Genomic DNA, 16,005 nt, shown 5'->3' with positions numbered 1-16,005 from the left:
CCAGAATGTATTCCAAGCTGAATACATTGCCTCCGAATTCCAGAGGTCCTACTACTGCCAACTAAATCTGTCTCTAGTTATCTCACTTAGCTTTCTTCCTAATTTCTCATTCCCAAATTTTGCAGAGAGATTCATAATTTTAAGACATTTTACTCTGTAATTATACATGTATAATAATAAGAAATGGCCCTGACCAGGTAGTGGCGCAGTGGATAGAGCGTCGGACTGGCATATGGAGGACCAAGGTTCGAGACCCTGAGGTCGCCAGCTTGAGCGTGGGCTCATCTGGTTTGAGCAAGGCTCACCAGCTACAGCCCAAAGTCGCTGGCTCGAGCAAGGCGTTACTCAGTCTGCTGTGGCCCCACGGTCAAGGCACATTGAGAAATCAATCAATGAACAACTAAGGAACCACAATGAAGAATTGATGTTTCTCATCTCTCTCCCTTCCTGACTGTCCCTATCTGCCCCTCTCTCTGACTCTCCCTGTCTCTGCCATACACAAAAAAAAAAAGAAATGTTTTTTATAGCCTTTAGCCTTTTAAATTTTCATTGAAGAGCATTATCCTGACCAATAATGCTTATATGTGTATGGTGTGTGTGTCAGGAGGGAAACTTTCTAAACAAAATAATTACATTGGGTTTGAACATGAATGTTATAAATTGTTTTATCTTTGGTGTGAATATTTTTCTGTTCTTCATAATTATCCCTTTTATAATTGCAGATGTTGGTTCTAAATTTCAAAATATGCCTTATCTAAAAATACATTCAATTGACACAAAATTACACTTAAAATTGAATTATGAATACTGTAATTTTAAAGTCTCTTTACTGTTTAAATCTCAAGATTAATTTTTTTTAATTTAAATCTCAAGATAAAATTATTTGAGTATTTAGTTGCTACTCTTTCCTATTGTGATTGGGAATAGCATCTTCCCTGAAGGACTAATATATTAGCAGATGAATCTGTTATTATCACTATCAACATGCCTTTATTAGAAACTTTTATTTACATTTTTAAACAAGATGGTCAGGCCAGTTTAATTTGTTAAGCAGAACACTATGCATGAACAAATATAAGACTTAAAGCAGGGGTCCCCAAACTTTTTACACAGGGGGCCAGTTCACTGTCCCTCAGACCGTTGGAGGGCCGGACTATAAAAAAAACTATGAACAAATCCCTATGCACACTGCACATATCTTATTTTAAAGTAAAAAAACAAAACAGTAACAAATACAATATTTAAAATAAAGAACAAGTAAATTTAAATCAACAAACTGACCAGTATTTCAATGGGAACTATGCTCCTCTCACTGACCACCAATGAAAGAGGTACCCCTTCTGGAAGTGCGGTGGGGGCGGATAAATGGCCTCAGGGGGCCGCATGCGGGCTGTAGTTTGGGGACCCCTGACTTAAAGGGGAAAAATGTGATGAAGAAAAAGTTTTTATTTATTCCTAGACTCCTTTTTTTGCCCAAGAATTAAATTTGCCTTAGCTTAATTGCCTTACACACGTTCTTGTGACATTGCAAGACTGGAGAGAGGAAGAAAAAGAGCGAACTATGACTGTGTGGTTATGTTTCTAAAAGAGTGTTAGAGAAGGAGAAGAGAATACATAAGCAAGCTGGTTTGACCAGAAACAGAACTGCCTGTGACAGATTAAGAGACAAGCAAAGCTTGGAATGTGAGAGTAAGCAAAGAGAGTGGAAATTTACAGCTGCCCTGTGTGAGTGTTCAAGTGATCATTTTCTGCTAATGTTTTCCGGTTGTAACTGTTACTCTTCAAAGAGAGGCAGAAAGTCAAGAAGGGATCGTGGAAACTCTTTTTTTCTACCACGCTTTGGTAATAGGAAACGCTTGCTTTTGAATGGAAGATAAAGGCTACTTCTAAAGCCCTTGGAGCCCAAGAGAGAGCTGTCTTCAGCACCTTACCATGTGTCTACATTTTGTTGCTTAGACGAGCCTGGGCATTTCTGTAACATTTGGTGTGAGTATCAACCAGGTTATCTATACCAGTTCATAGAAATAGAATTAATATAGTAAGCTTTAGTTTTATTTGACATTTTACAGTCATTGCTTATATATTCATTTTAAATCATGTTATTACCTTGTTTCTTTATGATGTGCTGCTGTTACTAGGAGAGGTTTAAAAAAACAAAAACTATAAAATGATACTCCTCTGTTGCCTAAGACACTTGAACCACTACCAACTATTCTGTGTCCGTGAAATATCTTATTTTGGAAATGGGCTTTTATTTACAAAGAGTTTCCAAAAATAAAATAATGGAAGTATATAATTTTTCATGTTTCTCTTTCAACTTCATGAAAATTCAAAAGTTATCTTTTTCTATCTAGTTTCGGTAAATTTATAATTATCATTGTGATGTTTGGTATTTTCAATACAATTATAAATTACAGCATCCTTTCATGAGTCAAATAGAAATGTTAATGATACCATTAGTTAAAAGGATATATAATTTAAATATTGAATGTTTTCTATTGGAGCCAATATTTGGCATATTATTTTTGGAAAGTTCTGTAATGAAAATAAAGTTAGGCAGTTTACATATCAGATGTACTACTTGATACAAAATGAATCCACATGGATTTTAAATTAAAGAATAAAGCAGTTATTTTGTTTTTACAGCTCATACTAAGCTCTCACATAATGTCAGTCTACTAGAATACTTAGGACAACTAGATGCATATATGTAAGCAGTATGTAAGCATATATGTATGTAAGCAGAACAGAAAAAAGAAAAATAAACTCTTTAAAATATGCATTCACATTCTGTTACAAGATTAACATCGGAAATTGTATGTTAATTTTATACATGTCATTTTAAAGGCATCAATGGAAGGCATGTGATCATTCTTCTGCGGAAGGAAGGAAGGAAATGTATATTGTTAGTTGCTAAACGGAGTCATTGTGCACCATTCTAAGCAAAGTTTCTAATCTACTCTTTGCCAGCCTCAAAACTGTCCTTTTTGACTCGTGAGTCATTTAAAACAGAATAATTTAGCTGAAATGAAAACTTCATTGGAGTGTCAGTAAACACATTAAAAGGATTTGTACCCTAGACATAATATAAAATGGCTGTACTTTCTTTAATATTTCCTTTATGTGTACAAAAGCCTGTAGAACAGGTTTTGTTTTGTGGGAATTTTTTTCAGCCTATGATCTATGTATAATAAAACACTCAGCTGGTCTGTAGAAACCTTTCTGGACCAGAATCTTGCACTCAACGTCAAAAGTAAATACAACAGAGATAATATCACAAACCAACTCTTACTTCTTCATAGAATTTCCTACACTCAGTCCTTCTTGGGCTGATGGAGAACTGGCACATAGCTTCACAATTTTCAAAATAACTTTTTATTTTAAATTAGTAGTTCATTGGTACTACCTTAGTAGTAGCACCATTTCTTAAGTTAATATAGAAATAAAGAGTAAGCCATCCCCAGTTTACAAATGTTTTATACTTCAGAAGTTGTGTGTGTGTGGGTTGTTGGGAATTTTGGCCCCATCTTCCCTGGGAAATGATTTAACAAACAACTGTTTAGCTTTATTTATTTATTTATTTTTGTGACAGAGACAAGAGAGTACAGATAGGGACAGACAGACAGGAAGGGAGAGAGATGAGAAGCATCAATTCTTTGTTTTGTCACCTTCATTATTCATTGATTGCTTTCTCATATGTGCCTCGATGGGGGTGGGAGAGAGGGGGGAGCTGGGTGGAAGGTAGGCTACAGCAGAGCGAGTGACCCCTTGCTCAAGCCAGCAACCTTGGGCTTCAAGCCAGTGACCTTTGGGCTCAAGCCAGCGACCATGGGGTCATGTATATGATCCCATGCTCAAACCAGTGAGCTGCGCTCAAGCCAATGAGCCCGAACTCAAGCTGGTGACTTTGTGGTTTCTAACCTGGGTCCTTTGTGTCCCAGTCCAGTGCTCTATCCACTGCGCCACCACCTGGTGAGGCTGTTTAGCTTTTATTATAGCCTAAGAATATATTTTACTGGCACAGTGGCAGAATCATCACCATCCTGAAAAAGACTAGAAAGTCAATTCTAGTGATGAAACTAAATATGAAAATAGTTATGTTGAATATGATATTACCTTTTATTATCCTAAATATTAATGCTTGAAGAAAAGCAAGTTTAGCCTATTAGTCAGTAGCACAATGGATAGAGCATCAGTCTGGGATACTGAGGACCCAGGTTCGAAACCCTGAGGTCACTGGCTTGAGTGTAGGCTCACCGCCTGAGCATGAGGTTGCCAGATTGAGCATGGGATCATAGACATGACCCCATGGTCGCTGGTTTGAGCCCTAGGTCATTGGCTTGAGCAAGGGGTCACTTGCTTAGCTGGAGCTCCCCAGTCAAAACATATATGAGAAAGCAATCAATAAACAAATAAGGTGCTGCAACTATGAGTTGGTGCTTCTCTCATCTCTCTTCTGTTCTGTCTGTCCCTGTCTATCCCTCTCTCTCTTTCTTTAAAAAAAAAACAAAAAAGCTAATTTACTAAGAGGTAGATGGGTATTTGGAAGAATGCTTATAAATAGAATTTTTACATACTTTTTAAAAACTATTTTATTTTATAGAGGAGGGAGGGAAGGAACAAGAAGCATCAACTAGGCCTGACCTGTGGTGGCGCAGTGGGATAAAGTGTCAACCTGGAACACTGAGGTTGCTGGTTCGAAACCTTGGGCTTGCCTAGTCAAGGCACATATGCCTGGTCAAGGTTGATGCTTCCTGTTCCTCCCACTTCTCTCTCTCTCTCTCTCTCTCTCTCTCTCTCTCTCTCTCTCCTCTCTCTCTAAAAATCAATAAATATTAAAAAAAAAAAAGAAAAAAGCATCAACTCCTGTATGTGCCTTGACCAGGCATGCTCAGGGTTTCGAACCAGTGACCTCAGTGTTCTAGGTCAATGCTTTATCCACTGCACCACAAGTCAGGTAGAATTTTTAGGTACTTTTAAGAGCTTTCAAGAATAATCACATTATATTTATGAGATCTAAGTTCACGTTATAATCAGTGATTTCTTTTTTCTTGTACAGGACTGTTTCCAGACATTGCTTTTGTGCTTATTTACTTCTGAGGTCTTGCTCAGTGTCTAACACATAAGTAGGTACCTAATAAATATTTTCCCAATGAGGACTAAACTCTCTATTTAGTTCACAAAAAAATGGAACTGAGTAATTTTTCCAAAATATCCTAAAAAAGAAAGGCGTTTAAAGGCCCCCAGTTTTCATTATGAGAGAGATGACCAGACAGGAACTGATTGACTTGTGAGACTCCAGCAAAGCAACAGTAGCATAGAATAGGCCTATTAACTACTAAAACAACAAGGAAAGACCATAGTATCGACTTGGTGGCAATCCCACATGAGTAGAGATGCTGATGAGGGGAAGCAATTTACCAGCCAGATGTCATGAGTACATAAGACATTATGAAGTAAGGTGCCTTTAACTCAAAAGAATTATGTATTTGTATATGTGTACTGGGACCCATAAGGAGATATGAAGCCTATGGAAACTTCAATTAAGTTGCAAATTAAGATTAATACACTGGCCCTAAAAGTTCCTCTAAAGTGCCAAGATATAAAATTTAAAAATTAGTGGTGCAGTTATCAGATATAATAAAATGATTTTAAAAGATATAAATAATGCAATGTATGCAGATTTTACTTACATCATATGATTTTTAGTGACAGAAAAACTTTTCAAAAAACACTTTCTTTGTTAATTAAAACAAACCCACCACTACATAAAAAATTTCAGAAAAGTTCAGGAATTACCATTCTTTTATGTGACAAACCATATTTTAAAATAATTATTTTGAATACTCCAATCCTATATGGCTCATAATAAGTAATGCAAAGAAACACCAAGATGGAAAAATTTTAATGTATCATAACTTTCTTTTTGTGTGTGTGACAGAGACAGAGAGAGACAGAGAGAGGGACAGATAAGGACAGGCAGACAGGAAAGGAGAGAGATGAGAAGCATCAGTTCTTCATTGCGGAAACCTTAGTTGTTCATTGATTGCTCTCTTTTCTCATATGTGTCTTGACTGGGGGGCTGCAGCAGACCGAGTGACCCCTTGCTCAAGCCAGCGACATTGGGTTCAAGCTGGTGAGCTGTGCTCAAACCAGATGAGCCTGCACTCAAGCCAGCGACTTTGGGGTTTCAAACCTGAGTCCTTTATATCCCAGTCTGACGCTCTTATCTACTGTACCACTGCCTGGTCAGGCATGTATCATAACTTTCTTAATTCAGATAATACCATTAATGTTAGCTGAGTCACATTGCAGAAATCATTCTGTGGATATATACAATTAAAAGCATAACTTGCTGAAGGATTGAATAGATAGACAGAGACATCTTGTAACTCTTGAAGCATGTTTCATTTGTTCTCTATTTTAGGAACAAGTACTTACCCTTATTTTGGATTTTCATTGTCAGTTTTCCATAGTGATAGATTCTTCTTTTTAAATGACTATTTTTAAGTAACTATAGATTCACATGCAGTTTTAAGAAATAATACAAAGAGATTCTGTATATCCTTCATCCACTTTCCCCCATAACGATATCTTGCATAACTGTAGTACAGCATCGCAAGAAACTTGATGTTGATACAATTTACAGACCTTATTTAGATTTCACTGATGTATTTATTTTGCATGTGTGTATTTAATTCTATTGCTGTTTTTTTGTTTGTTTGTTTGGGTTTTTTTTTTTTTTTGCATTTTTCTGAAGCTGGAAACAGGGAGAGACAGTCAGACAGACTCCCGCATGCGCCCGACTGGGATCCACCCGGCACGCCCACCAGGGGCGACGCTCTGCCCATCCTGGGCGTCGCCATGTTGCAACCAGAGCCACTCTAGCGCCTGAGGCAGAGGCCACAGAGCCATCCCCAGCGCCCGGGCCATCTTTGCTCCAATGGAGCCTTGGCTGCGGGAGGGGAAGAGAGAGACAGAGAGGAAGGCGCGGCGGAGGGGTGGAGAAGCAAATGGGCGCTTCTCCTGTGTGCCCTGGCCGGGAATCGAACCTGGGTCCTCCGCACGCTAGGCCAACGCTCTACCGCTGAGCCAACCGGCCAGGGCCTATTGCTGTTTTACCATAAGTGTAAAGTCATATGAACATCACCACAATCAAAATGCAGCATAGTTCCATGGCAAAGATCTCGTCTATGTTTTCTTAGTCCCAGCCACCTTCTCCTTTCATCTCCTTCATAACCCTTGGCAACCACTGTTTTCCATCTTTATGATTTTAACATTTTAAGAATATGGAATGGAATCATGCAATATGTAATCTTGTTATAGCCATATGGCTTTTTTTCATTCACCATAATTCCCTTGAGATCTAAGTAGTTGAGTATATCAGTAGTTTCTTTTGTTTCTTTTTGTGGGTTTTTTAATTGCTGAGTAGTAGTCCATTGATGGATGTATCACAATTTAACCACTGACCCATTGAAGGGCAAAAATTGTTTCCAAACTTTTGGGATTATAAATAATGCTGCTGTGAATATTTGTGTACAGGTTTTAGCATGAAAATAAGCTTTCATTTCTCTATGATCACAGTGGGTTGTATGGTAATCACATGTGTAAGAAGTTGCCATATTCTTTTTGAGTGGCTATGCCATTTTACATTTTCACCAGCAGTGTATGAATAATCCAATTTTGTTATATCTAGCATTCAGTGTGTTATCATTAATTTTTATTTTAGTAATTTTGATGTGTATATAATAATATCTCATTGTGGTTTTCCTCCCATTGATTTGAGAGAGAAAGAGAAGAAGAGAAGGGGGAAGGGGAGAGAAAAGTGTCAACTTATTTCATTTAGTTCCATTTAGTTGTGTAGTAATCGATTGCTCTCATATATGCCCTGACCTGTCAAACCTGTGACCTCTGGTGTGCCAGGACTCCACTTTATCTACTGAGCCACCAGCCAGGGCCTCCATTGTGGTTTTAATTTGCATTTCCCTGATGGTTTATGATGTTGAACAACTTTTCGTGTGCTTATTTGCCATCTGTATGTCTTCTTTGGTAAAATATCTGTTTATGTCTTGTGTTCATTTTCTGATTGGATAAATTGGTTATTTTACTGTTGAGTTTTGAGAATGCTTTATATACTTTAGTTACAAGTTTTTTTGAGATATGTCTTGGTTGTGTGGGTTTTAAATATGCTATAATATACTTTTACTTTTTAATTAAAGACAATACTGTTAATTAAAGTTTTGTAGTTTTTTCCAAGTATAGCTCTTGTATAGATATTATATGTATTTCGTTATCAGTGTGAATGGGGTATGTTTTTCATTATATTTTCTAACTGGTATTGCTTATATATGAAAGCTAGTAGTTTATGTATATTCATAATGTATTTGACTACTTGACTCATCTCTTATAAATCCAAAATATTTTTAGTTGTTCATCTTAGGTTTTTGATGTATATAACCATATTGTCTGTGAATTGCAATTTTGTCACATCTTTCCCAGATTTTGTACTATTTTTGTTTTATATTTTAATACATTGAACAGAACATATAATTATTATAGTGTGATAGTAATGCTCTGCTCTTTGTGATAATACCTTCATTGACAATGATTTTTTAATTGAGCTGAGATTTATTTATTAAAAAAATTATTTATTCTTTAGATTTTTATTTCATTGGGTGACTTTTTATCATAAACTGAAATAATTATTTGATTTATTTATAGAATTAATTATATTCACCTAACCTTAACTAATCTGATTTGATATATTCTATATACATTCTTTGACAAGAATTGTGCTTAAGATATACATTGAATAGCCTGACCAAGCGGTGGCACAGTGGATAGAGCATTGGATTGGGACATGGAAGACCCAGGTTCAAAACCCCAAGGTCACCAGCTTGAACACAGGCTCATCTGGTTTGAACAAGGTTCACCAGCTTGAGCCCAAGGTCACTGGCTTGAGCAAGGGGTAACTCGGTCTGCTGTAGCCCCCTGGTCAGGCACGTATGAAAAAGCAATAATTGAACAACTAAGGTGCCACAACAAAGAATTGATGCTTCTCATCTCTCTCCCTTCCTGTCTGTCTATCCCTCTCTCTGTCTCTCTCTGTCTCTGTTACACACACACACACACACACAAAATCTAAAAAAGATCTACATTGAACATATTTTAACTAGAAATAATTTAAGTTACTTACCTAGTAACTCCTGTTCCCATTTTTATCAGTAGCTTTTCTAAACTTTTATCTCTTTCCTTAAAGTCCCTACCATACTCCTCTATTCTTTATCTTTCTCCAGCAATAACTTGTTCTACTCAACAGAGAAAATCAAGGTCACAAAGTAAAAATAGATGTGTAATATAGTCTTTATTTTACTAAACATATATAAAATGTTACTCTGTTTATAAAAAAAACTGACATATATTGGATATATATAATCTGTAAATAATATGTCCTATTTACAATAATAATTGAATAATACAATAGCTGAACTATATGGACGGTGGGACAAAAGTAGATTTACAGTTTTTCATATGAGAAGTATACCATAATTAATAAATAATACAAGAGGCCCTGGCCGGTTGGCTCAGCGGTAGAGCGTCGGCCTAGCGTGCGGAGGACCCGGGTTCGATTCCCGGCCAGGGCACACAGGAGAAGCGCCCATTTGCTTCTCCACCCCTTCCTCTCTGTCTCTCTCTTCCCCTCCCGCAGCCAAGGCTCCATTGGAGCAGAGATGGCCCGGGCGCTGGGCATGGCTCTGTGGCCTCTGCCTCAGGCGCTAGAGTGGCTCTGGTCGCAATATGGCGATGCCCAGGATGGGCAGAGCATCGCCCCCTGGGGGGCAGAGCACCGCCCCTGGTGGGCGTGCCGGGTGGATCCCGGTCGGGCGCATGCGGGAGTCTGTCTGTCTCTCCCTGTTTCCAGCTTCAGAAAAATGAAAAAAATAAATAAATAAATAAATAATACAAGAATAAACTTTCATATATTCAAAACTATAAACCTACTTATGCCCTCCTTCCCTGTATATATCTATATATAAAATATATATAAATACCACACATATAAACATTTTGTTTTATGTATCTTATATTTATACTATGTTTATGCAGCTTTTTATTCTCAACATTTTTGTGTCAGTTTGTTTAGTTATGTCCTTTGCTGAGTTTATAGCTGAATTGTGTGTGTGTGTGCACATGTGAGCACTAATTCAATTTGAGTCTTAATTTTTTAGTAGTAGATTTTAACACATTTCTATATTTTATAATTACTAATGTTTGCTCTTATTCCTTTCATATTGTTTTATATTCTCTAATTACAATTTCCTTATTTTACTTTTTCACTCTTTATTCTTTATACAGTTAATTTTATTTTATTCTTTTTCCCCTCACTTTTAATAGTTGAAAGCTCTGCCTCTTACATCTGTTGCTGTTCCTTGAACAAAGTACAAATGTTTATAAAAAGAATTTTACTTATTTGTTATTTTTGTTACACTTTGCCTCTATCAAATACTTTAGGAATACTTTTTTTTTTTTTTTTTCATTTTTCTGAAGCTGGAAACAGGGAGAGACAGTCAGACAGACTCCCGCATGCGCCCGACCGGGATCCACCCCACACGCCCACCATGGGGCCACGCTCTGCCCACCAGGGGGCGATGCTCTGCCCATCCTGGGCGTCGCCATGTTGCGACCAGAGCCACTCTAACGCCTGAGGCAGAGGCCACAGAGCCATCCCCAGCGCGCCCGGGCCATCTTTGCTCCAATGGAGCCTTGGCTGCGGGAGGGGAAGAGAGAGACAGAGAGGAAGGCTCGGCGGAGGGGTGGAGAAGCAAATGGGCGCTTCTCCTGTGTGCTCTGGCCGGGAATCGAACCCGGGTGTTCCGCACGCTAGGCCGACGCTCTACCACTGAGCCAACCGGCCAGGGCAGGAATACTTTTTTAATAACTATTAAGTTCACAAACATATATCAGCCTTCCTTTAGACTTAACTTTAAATTTATTTATTTTTTGCTCAATCCATATCTTTTTCAACTACGTTTTCCTTTTCCTCTTTCTCCATTCCCTTCCTTTCTCCATTTCCAGACTCAGGTAATTTCACTTTGCCCTCACAAATACATCATGTTTTGACAAAGTATACAATTCTAGATTAAAAATATTTTTCTCTAGAAACTATGTAAACAGTGTTTCACTGTTTTTTAACTTTTGGTTTCAAATTATAAAGCTTGATTCTTCTTTCAGAGTCTGGTTCTTAGGTGCTACCTTGGACTTCCTCCCTTGTTGGAAGTTTGTAGGATTTCTCTTTAGTTTTAGAGTTCAGATATTTTACAATGTTCTTGGAGTGAGCCTTTTTGCCTTCCCCCTGTATAACCATTAGTTTACATAAATCTGACGACATGTGCCTTTGTTCAGTTTAAGAAAATTTTCTTCCATATTTTTTCCTTTGTTGATTTATTTGTTACTCTTTCTTTGTTGAGTGTGTGTGTGTGTGTGTGTGTGTGTGTGTGTTTTCCTTTAAAAATTCCTATTCAATCAATACTGGCTCTCCAGATCTACCCTGTATCTTTCCAACCTTCCTCTCAGTGGGTTTTTCTTTGGTTTTGTTTGTGTTTTGTTCTCCTTTCCAGATTTCCATGGCTTGGTCTTCACATTGCTTTTTGTTTGTCTATTCTATGCCATTCTACTAGTCAGCTGTTTTACTGCATTTAAAGTTATGTATGCTTTTTGTTTTAAGACTGTTTTATTGTTCACTGTTTACTTCCTTTCCGTAGCAGCCTGTTCTCTTTTTTTTATTTTATTTATACTTATTGATTTTTAGCTAGAGAGGAAAGGAGAGGGAGAGAGAGAGGAAGAAAGAGAGAGAGACACAGGGACATCAATCCATCCGTGTATGTGCCCTGACCGCAGATGGAACCGGCAACATCTCTGGTTCAGGCCAATGCTCTAACCCAGTGGTCGGCAAACTCATTAGTCAACAGAGCCAAATATGAACAGTACAACGATTGAAATTTCTTTGAGAGCCAAATTTTTTAAACTTAAACTATATAGGTAGGTACATTCCTGATCGAGGTAGTGCCCCCCGCACGTGGTATTTTGTGGAAGAGCCACACTCAAAGGGGCCAAAGAGCCGCTTGTGGCTCACGAGCCACAGTTTGCCGACCACTGCTCTAACCAACTGAGCTATCCTGCCAGGGCCAGCCTATTCTTATTTTATGGGTTTGATAGCATATCATATTGGGGGGGGTATATTTTTTCTTAATTACTTTCTTCCCCTTTTCCCCAGCAGTTTGCTCTTGTATTTTCTTGACTTCCCTCAAATGCCTGGTGATTCTTGATTGTGATTTATATTTTTAAGCAAGGGACTATATTAATTCGCATTGGGAACTAATATGGCATTCTTAAACTACCTAAAGAAATGGACCAAGTATAGAAATAGAAAATTTACATTAAAAAAATTTAAAAGACAAGTAAGTATATGGAAAAGTGCTCATTCTTGTTAGTAATTTAAAAAGTCCTTAATTTCAGCTCATCTTTTTGTAAAATTTTTAGGAACTGTACACATAAATTATTATATGTACATAATATTTCCACAGAATTTATTAACATATAAATTAAAATAGTAATAGGGTAACCTTTTATAACTGTTATATTGGCAAAAATTTTAAATTATGACAGTTCCAGTTGTTGGGAAAGATGAAGCTTAACTGGGACTCATGCCAGTGAGAATATAATTAGTATAACTACTTGGGAAAGCAATGTGGCCATTTCTGGTAAAGATGATCATACAGTTTGTCCCCTTGGAATCTATTTTAGAACAGTGTTTTTTAAACTTTATCTTATAACTCATTACCAGGTACTGAAATCAATTTAAAAAATAATGATCAGTACTTTTTAAAAAAATGGTGTAGGATAGAACAGGTAGATTAGAATGAAAAATATCCAGAGGGCAGGTATTGTTTTGTGAAACAGTTATATAACCATTTACACATTACTTGTTCTAGGTAAAAGATAAACATTTCTTATTACAAATCACTCTGAAAAAGAGATTGAAACCAGTGCCCTAGAGAAATTCTCATACACATGTACAAGTAGACATGCAAAAGAATCTATATTACAATCATGTTTGTAAGTGTAAACAATTGAAAACAATCAGAACTCAGAGAATTGGGAAGTAAATTGTGACATAGTCATTTTGTGAGATGCTATAGAGCAGGGAAGATGAATAAACTAGAGATTTTGTGTATCAACACAAATCTATTAACATAATGTTGAGAAGGAAAAATATTAATTTATATAAAGCCAAAGCATACACAATATTATATATTGTCTAGAAAAGTTAGTAAAAATGTGACAACATAAATACGAAGGATAAATGATAAATAGGCACAGTATGAGCCAGAAAGGAATAGGATCAGTGAGTTGTACTAAGGGGGTAGCTATAGTGGTTTTTAGTTTTTAACATAGGTCAGTGGTTCTCAAAGTGTGTGCCCTAGAAGATTTACAGGTGTACCCTATAGTATTCCAGAAAAATATGTGCCTGTTGGGGACCAAAAAACCAACACGGTCTTTGGAGTTTAGATTTTTGGGGGATAGAGTGTGGGGAATTGGCTGTAAGCTGACAGTCTGCCCAACCCCCCACCTCACTTGCCTAATTAGGTTGCAAAAGACTGTTAAGCTGTGGTGCTGGATTGTTTACACTACCTCCATGTTCCCTGGAAAGACTGGAGGCAAGTTTCTTCTATCCTTTGTTTGGTGTAAAGTTAAGATGATATGTATGGTGGGGGTTTTCTCCACTCAACACATTAGGAGTAAAAAGACAGGAATTCTTCAATGTATGAGAGGAAATGAGAGTTTTCCTTTCAAATAGATGCCCAAACATTGAAGAAATCACTAGGACACATCGGGCTCATGTTTCTCATAAACACAAGAATGAAAAAACTTAATACATTCACTCCGGGACCTGCCAAATTTACTAAATCTTACTAAGAATGTTTCTATATATATAAAAAGATAACTTCTTTGTCTTTTTAAAATTTTTTAACCCCTCTTTTTTTATGAATTTTAAAAAGCATAACTCAAAATATGTAACATAAAAATGTTTTTTAATGTCAGAATAAATTTTTTTTATATTTATTTCACTTAATTACCATAAAAGCACGCTTGGACTTTATATATTTCTTTAATGTTTGACTTAATTATTATAACATATTTCTCAGAAATTTGTATATAGTGCGCCTACAATTATTTGTAGGATTTTAAATGCACCCCGAGTTCAAAGTGTTTGAGAACCACTGCCCTAGGTGGTCAAAGGGAACATGTTACATTGTCCTCTGTATGTCCCAAATATTTTTATTTAAACTAAATTAAATTAAAATACCTAGGCAAAAAGTCCTATTGAAGCATTTTGATTTTGTTGACCTTGTCATAATCCATTTATGAGTCAATTGCTATTGCCAGGACAGTGAAAGAAATGCTCTGGCCACACTTGGGTCCTTTCCCCACCATTTTGGTAAAGTGGAGTGGGAAACAGATCAGACGTACTTATCATCAGAAGAAATAGGGACCAAATATTTGCCCATGTATAAGACTCACCCTTTTCTGAAAAATTTGGGGTCTAAAAACTGGGTGCGTCTTATACAGTGGCTGCAGATTTTTTTACTTATATTTCCTGCTTTTTCACACTTGTTTTTGCGCTTGTTGAAGACTGATTTGTCATCAGACACAGAAGAGGACAAGCTAATGGATGGGAGTTTTGACAGTGATGAGGAGTTGTATGAATTTTATAATGAATAAAAGTTAAGTTCAATAACTTTATGTAATACGTTTTTTATTTCTTTCAAATTTTGGGCGCCAAAATTAAAGTGCGTCTTATACATAGGGAAATATGGTAGCTCCCAGAGATATCCTTCTTTTACTTTTCTGATTCAGTAGTTTCCATCCTTATTTTCTTGGAGGCTCTTGGAGTGGTTTCCTTTTTAACTTATCTAGTTGAATTCTTATTTATTTTTTATTCCCATCTGAATTAATTAAAATTGTAGATTCTCACTCTCCCACATGTCCTGCCAATGATATCAAGGCTCCCCCTCAAGAACTGTTTCTGATTTTTAGCATTTATTTTGTTGAATTCTTGTGGGTTTGATTTCATCTCGTCTCCTTTTGTAAAAGTTTTAGTAAGTGTACACAATTTATTAACACATAAATATGTTGGCTAGAGATTTAATTATGTATGAGGTTGGAGATTTCCCCTATTAGAACACTGGATTATCTCCATGGTGCTATGACATTTAGGTTTATGGAAGTCCAAAGGTGACTTAATTTTTTTCCCTTTTTTCTTAAGGTCATTTTGTAGGAATGAGCTTTGGAAAAAGAATGTTAATTTTTTTTTAAAGCCACAAGATAATTTCGGAGTCTCATTATTTATCTCAATGAGAAAAGTCCTTTAAATGACCAGGTTTCGATCTTTTATCTGCTCAAGCTGTTAAATCCTTGAGTGTTGCTTCTGCTCCATTTTTTAGTTCCTTTTGTTTTGTTACTGGCTTCTTTCCACTCATCCCATTGTTATAATATCTATTTTTATAAGATAACACTTTATCTTCTCCATAACTCTATAATATATAATTATATATAATATATCCATATCTCTATATATAGCATGTGTGTATGAACACACACACACACTTAGTATCTTTTCTCTATCATCTTAGTTTCTTTGACCTTTTCTGACATTCTGGTTAAATTCTTTGTGTGTCTGTCTCCTGCGTTATGAGCCCTCTGAGACTTACTCATTTTGAACTTTCTAATTCAGTGCCTAGAGCATTATAGATATTCAATATATTGTAGATTCTCACTCTCCCACATGTCCTGCCAATGATGTGTGTGTGTGTATGTAATATATATATATATGTATATACACATATAATAAATAAATATGTGTAGACTAATTTTTTACTTTTCATTTGTTCTCAATCAATTTTCTATGGGGTCATTTCTGCTCTATACAGATTTGGAATGTCA

General features: G+C 36.5%; 1 protein-coding gene across 10 annotated transcripts in view; it reads left to right on the top strand.

Moving 5' to 3' along the window:
- The window catches only part of CAB39L (calcium binding protein 39 like), a 115,049-nt gene that overhangs the window by 30,695 nt on the left and 68,349 nt on the right, over window positions 1-16,005 (top strand). For 2 of the 10 annotated variants that reach the window (XM_066235306.1, XM_066235311.1), the window contains one exon: window positions 1,850-1,986. The exons of 5 other annotated variants lie outside the window; for them this stretch is intronic. The gene's annotated coding sequence lies outside the window, so the exon portion shown is untranslated. Of the gene's footprint in view, window positions 1-1,787; window positions 1,987-5,059; window positions 5,127-16,005 lie in introns of all 10 variants that reach the window. 3 more of the 10 variants (XM_066235308.1, XM_066235309.1, XM_066235307.1) reach the window with 3 other exon arrangements.

This window comes from Saccopteryx bilineata, chromosome 6, assembly GCF_036850765.1.
Source record: "Saccopteryx bilineata isolate mSacBil1 chromosome 6, mSacBil1_pri_phased_curated, whole genome shotgun sequence".
Classification (NCBI taxonomy): Eukaryota; Metazoa; Chordata; class Mammalia; order Chiroptera; family Emballonuridae; genus Saccopteryx; species Saccopteryx bilineata.
Note: the sequence above shows the minus strand (reverse complement) of the source record. Positions and strands in the feature narration are given on the sequence as shown.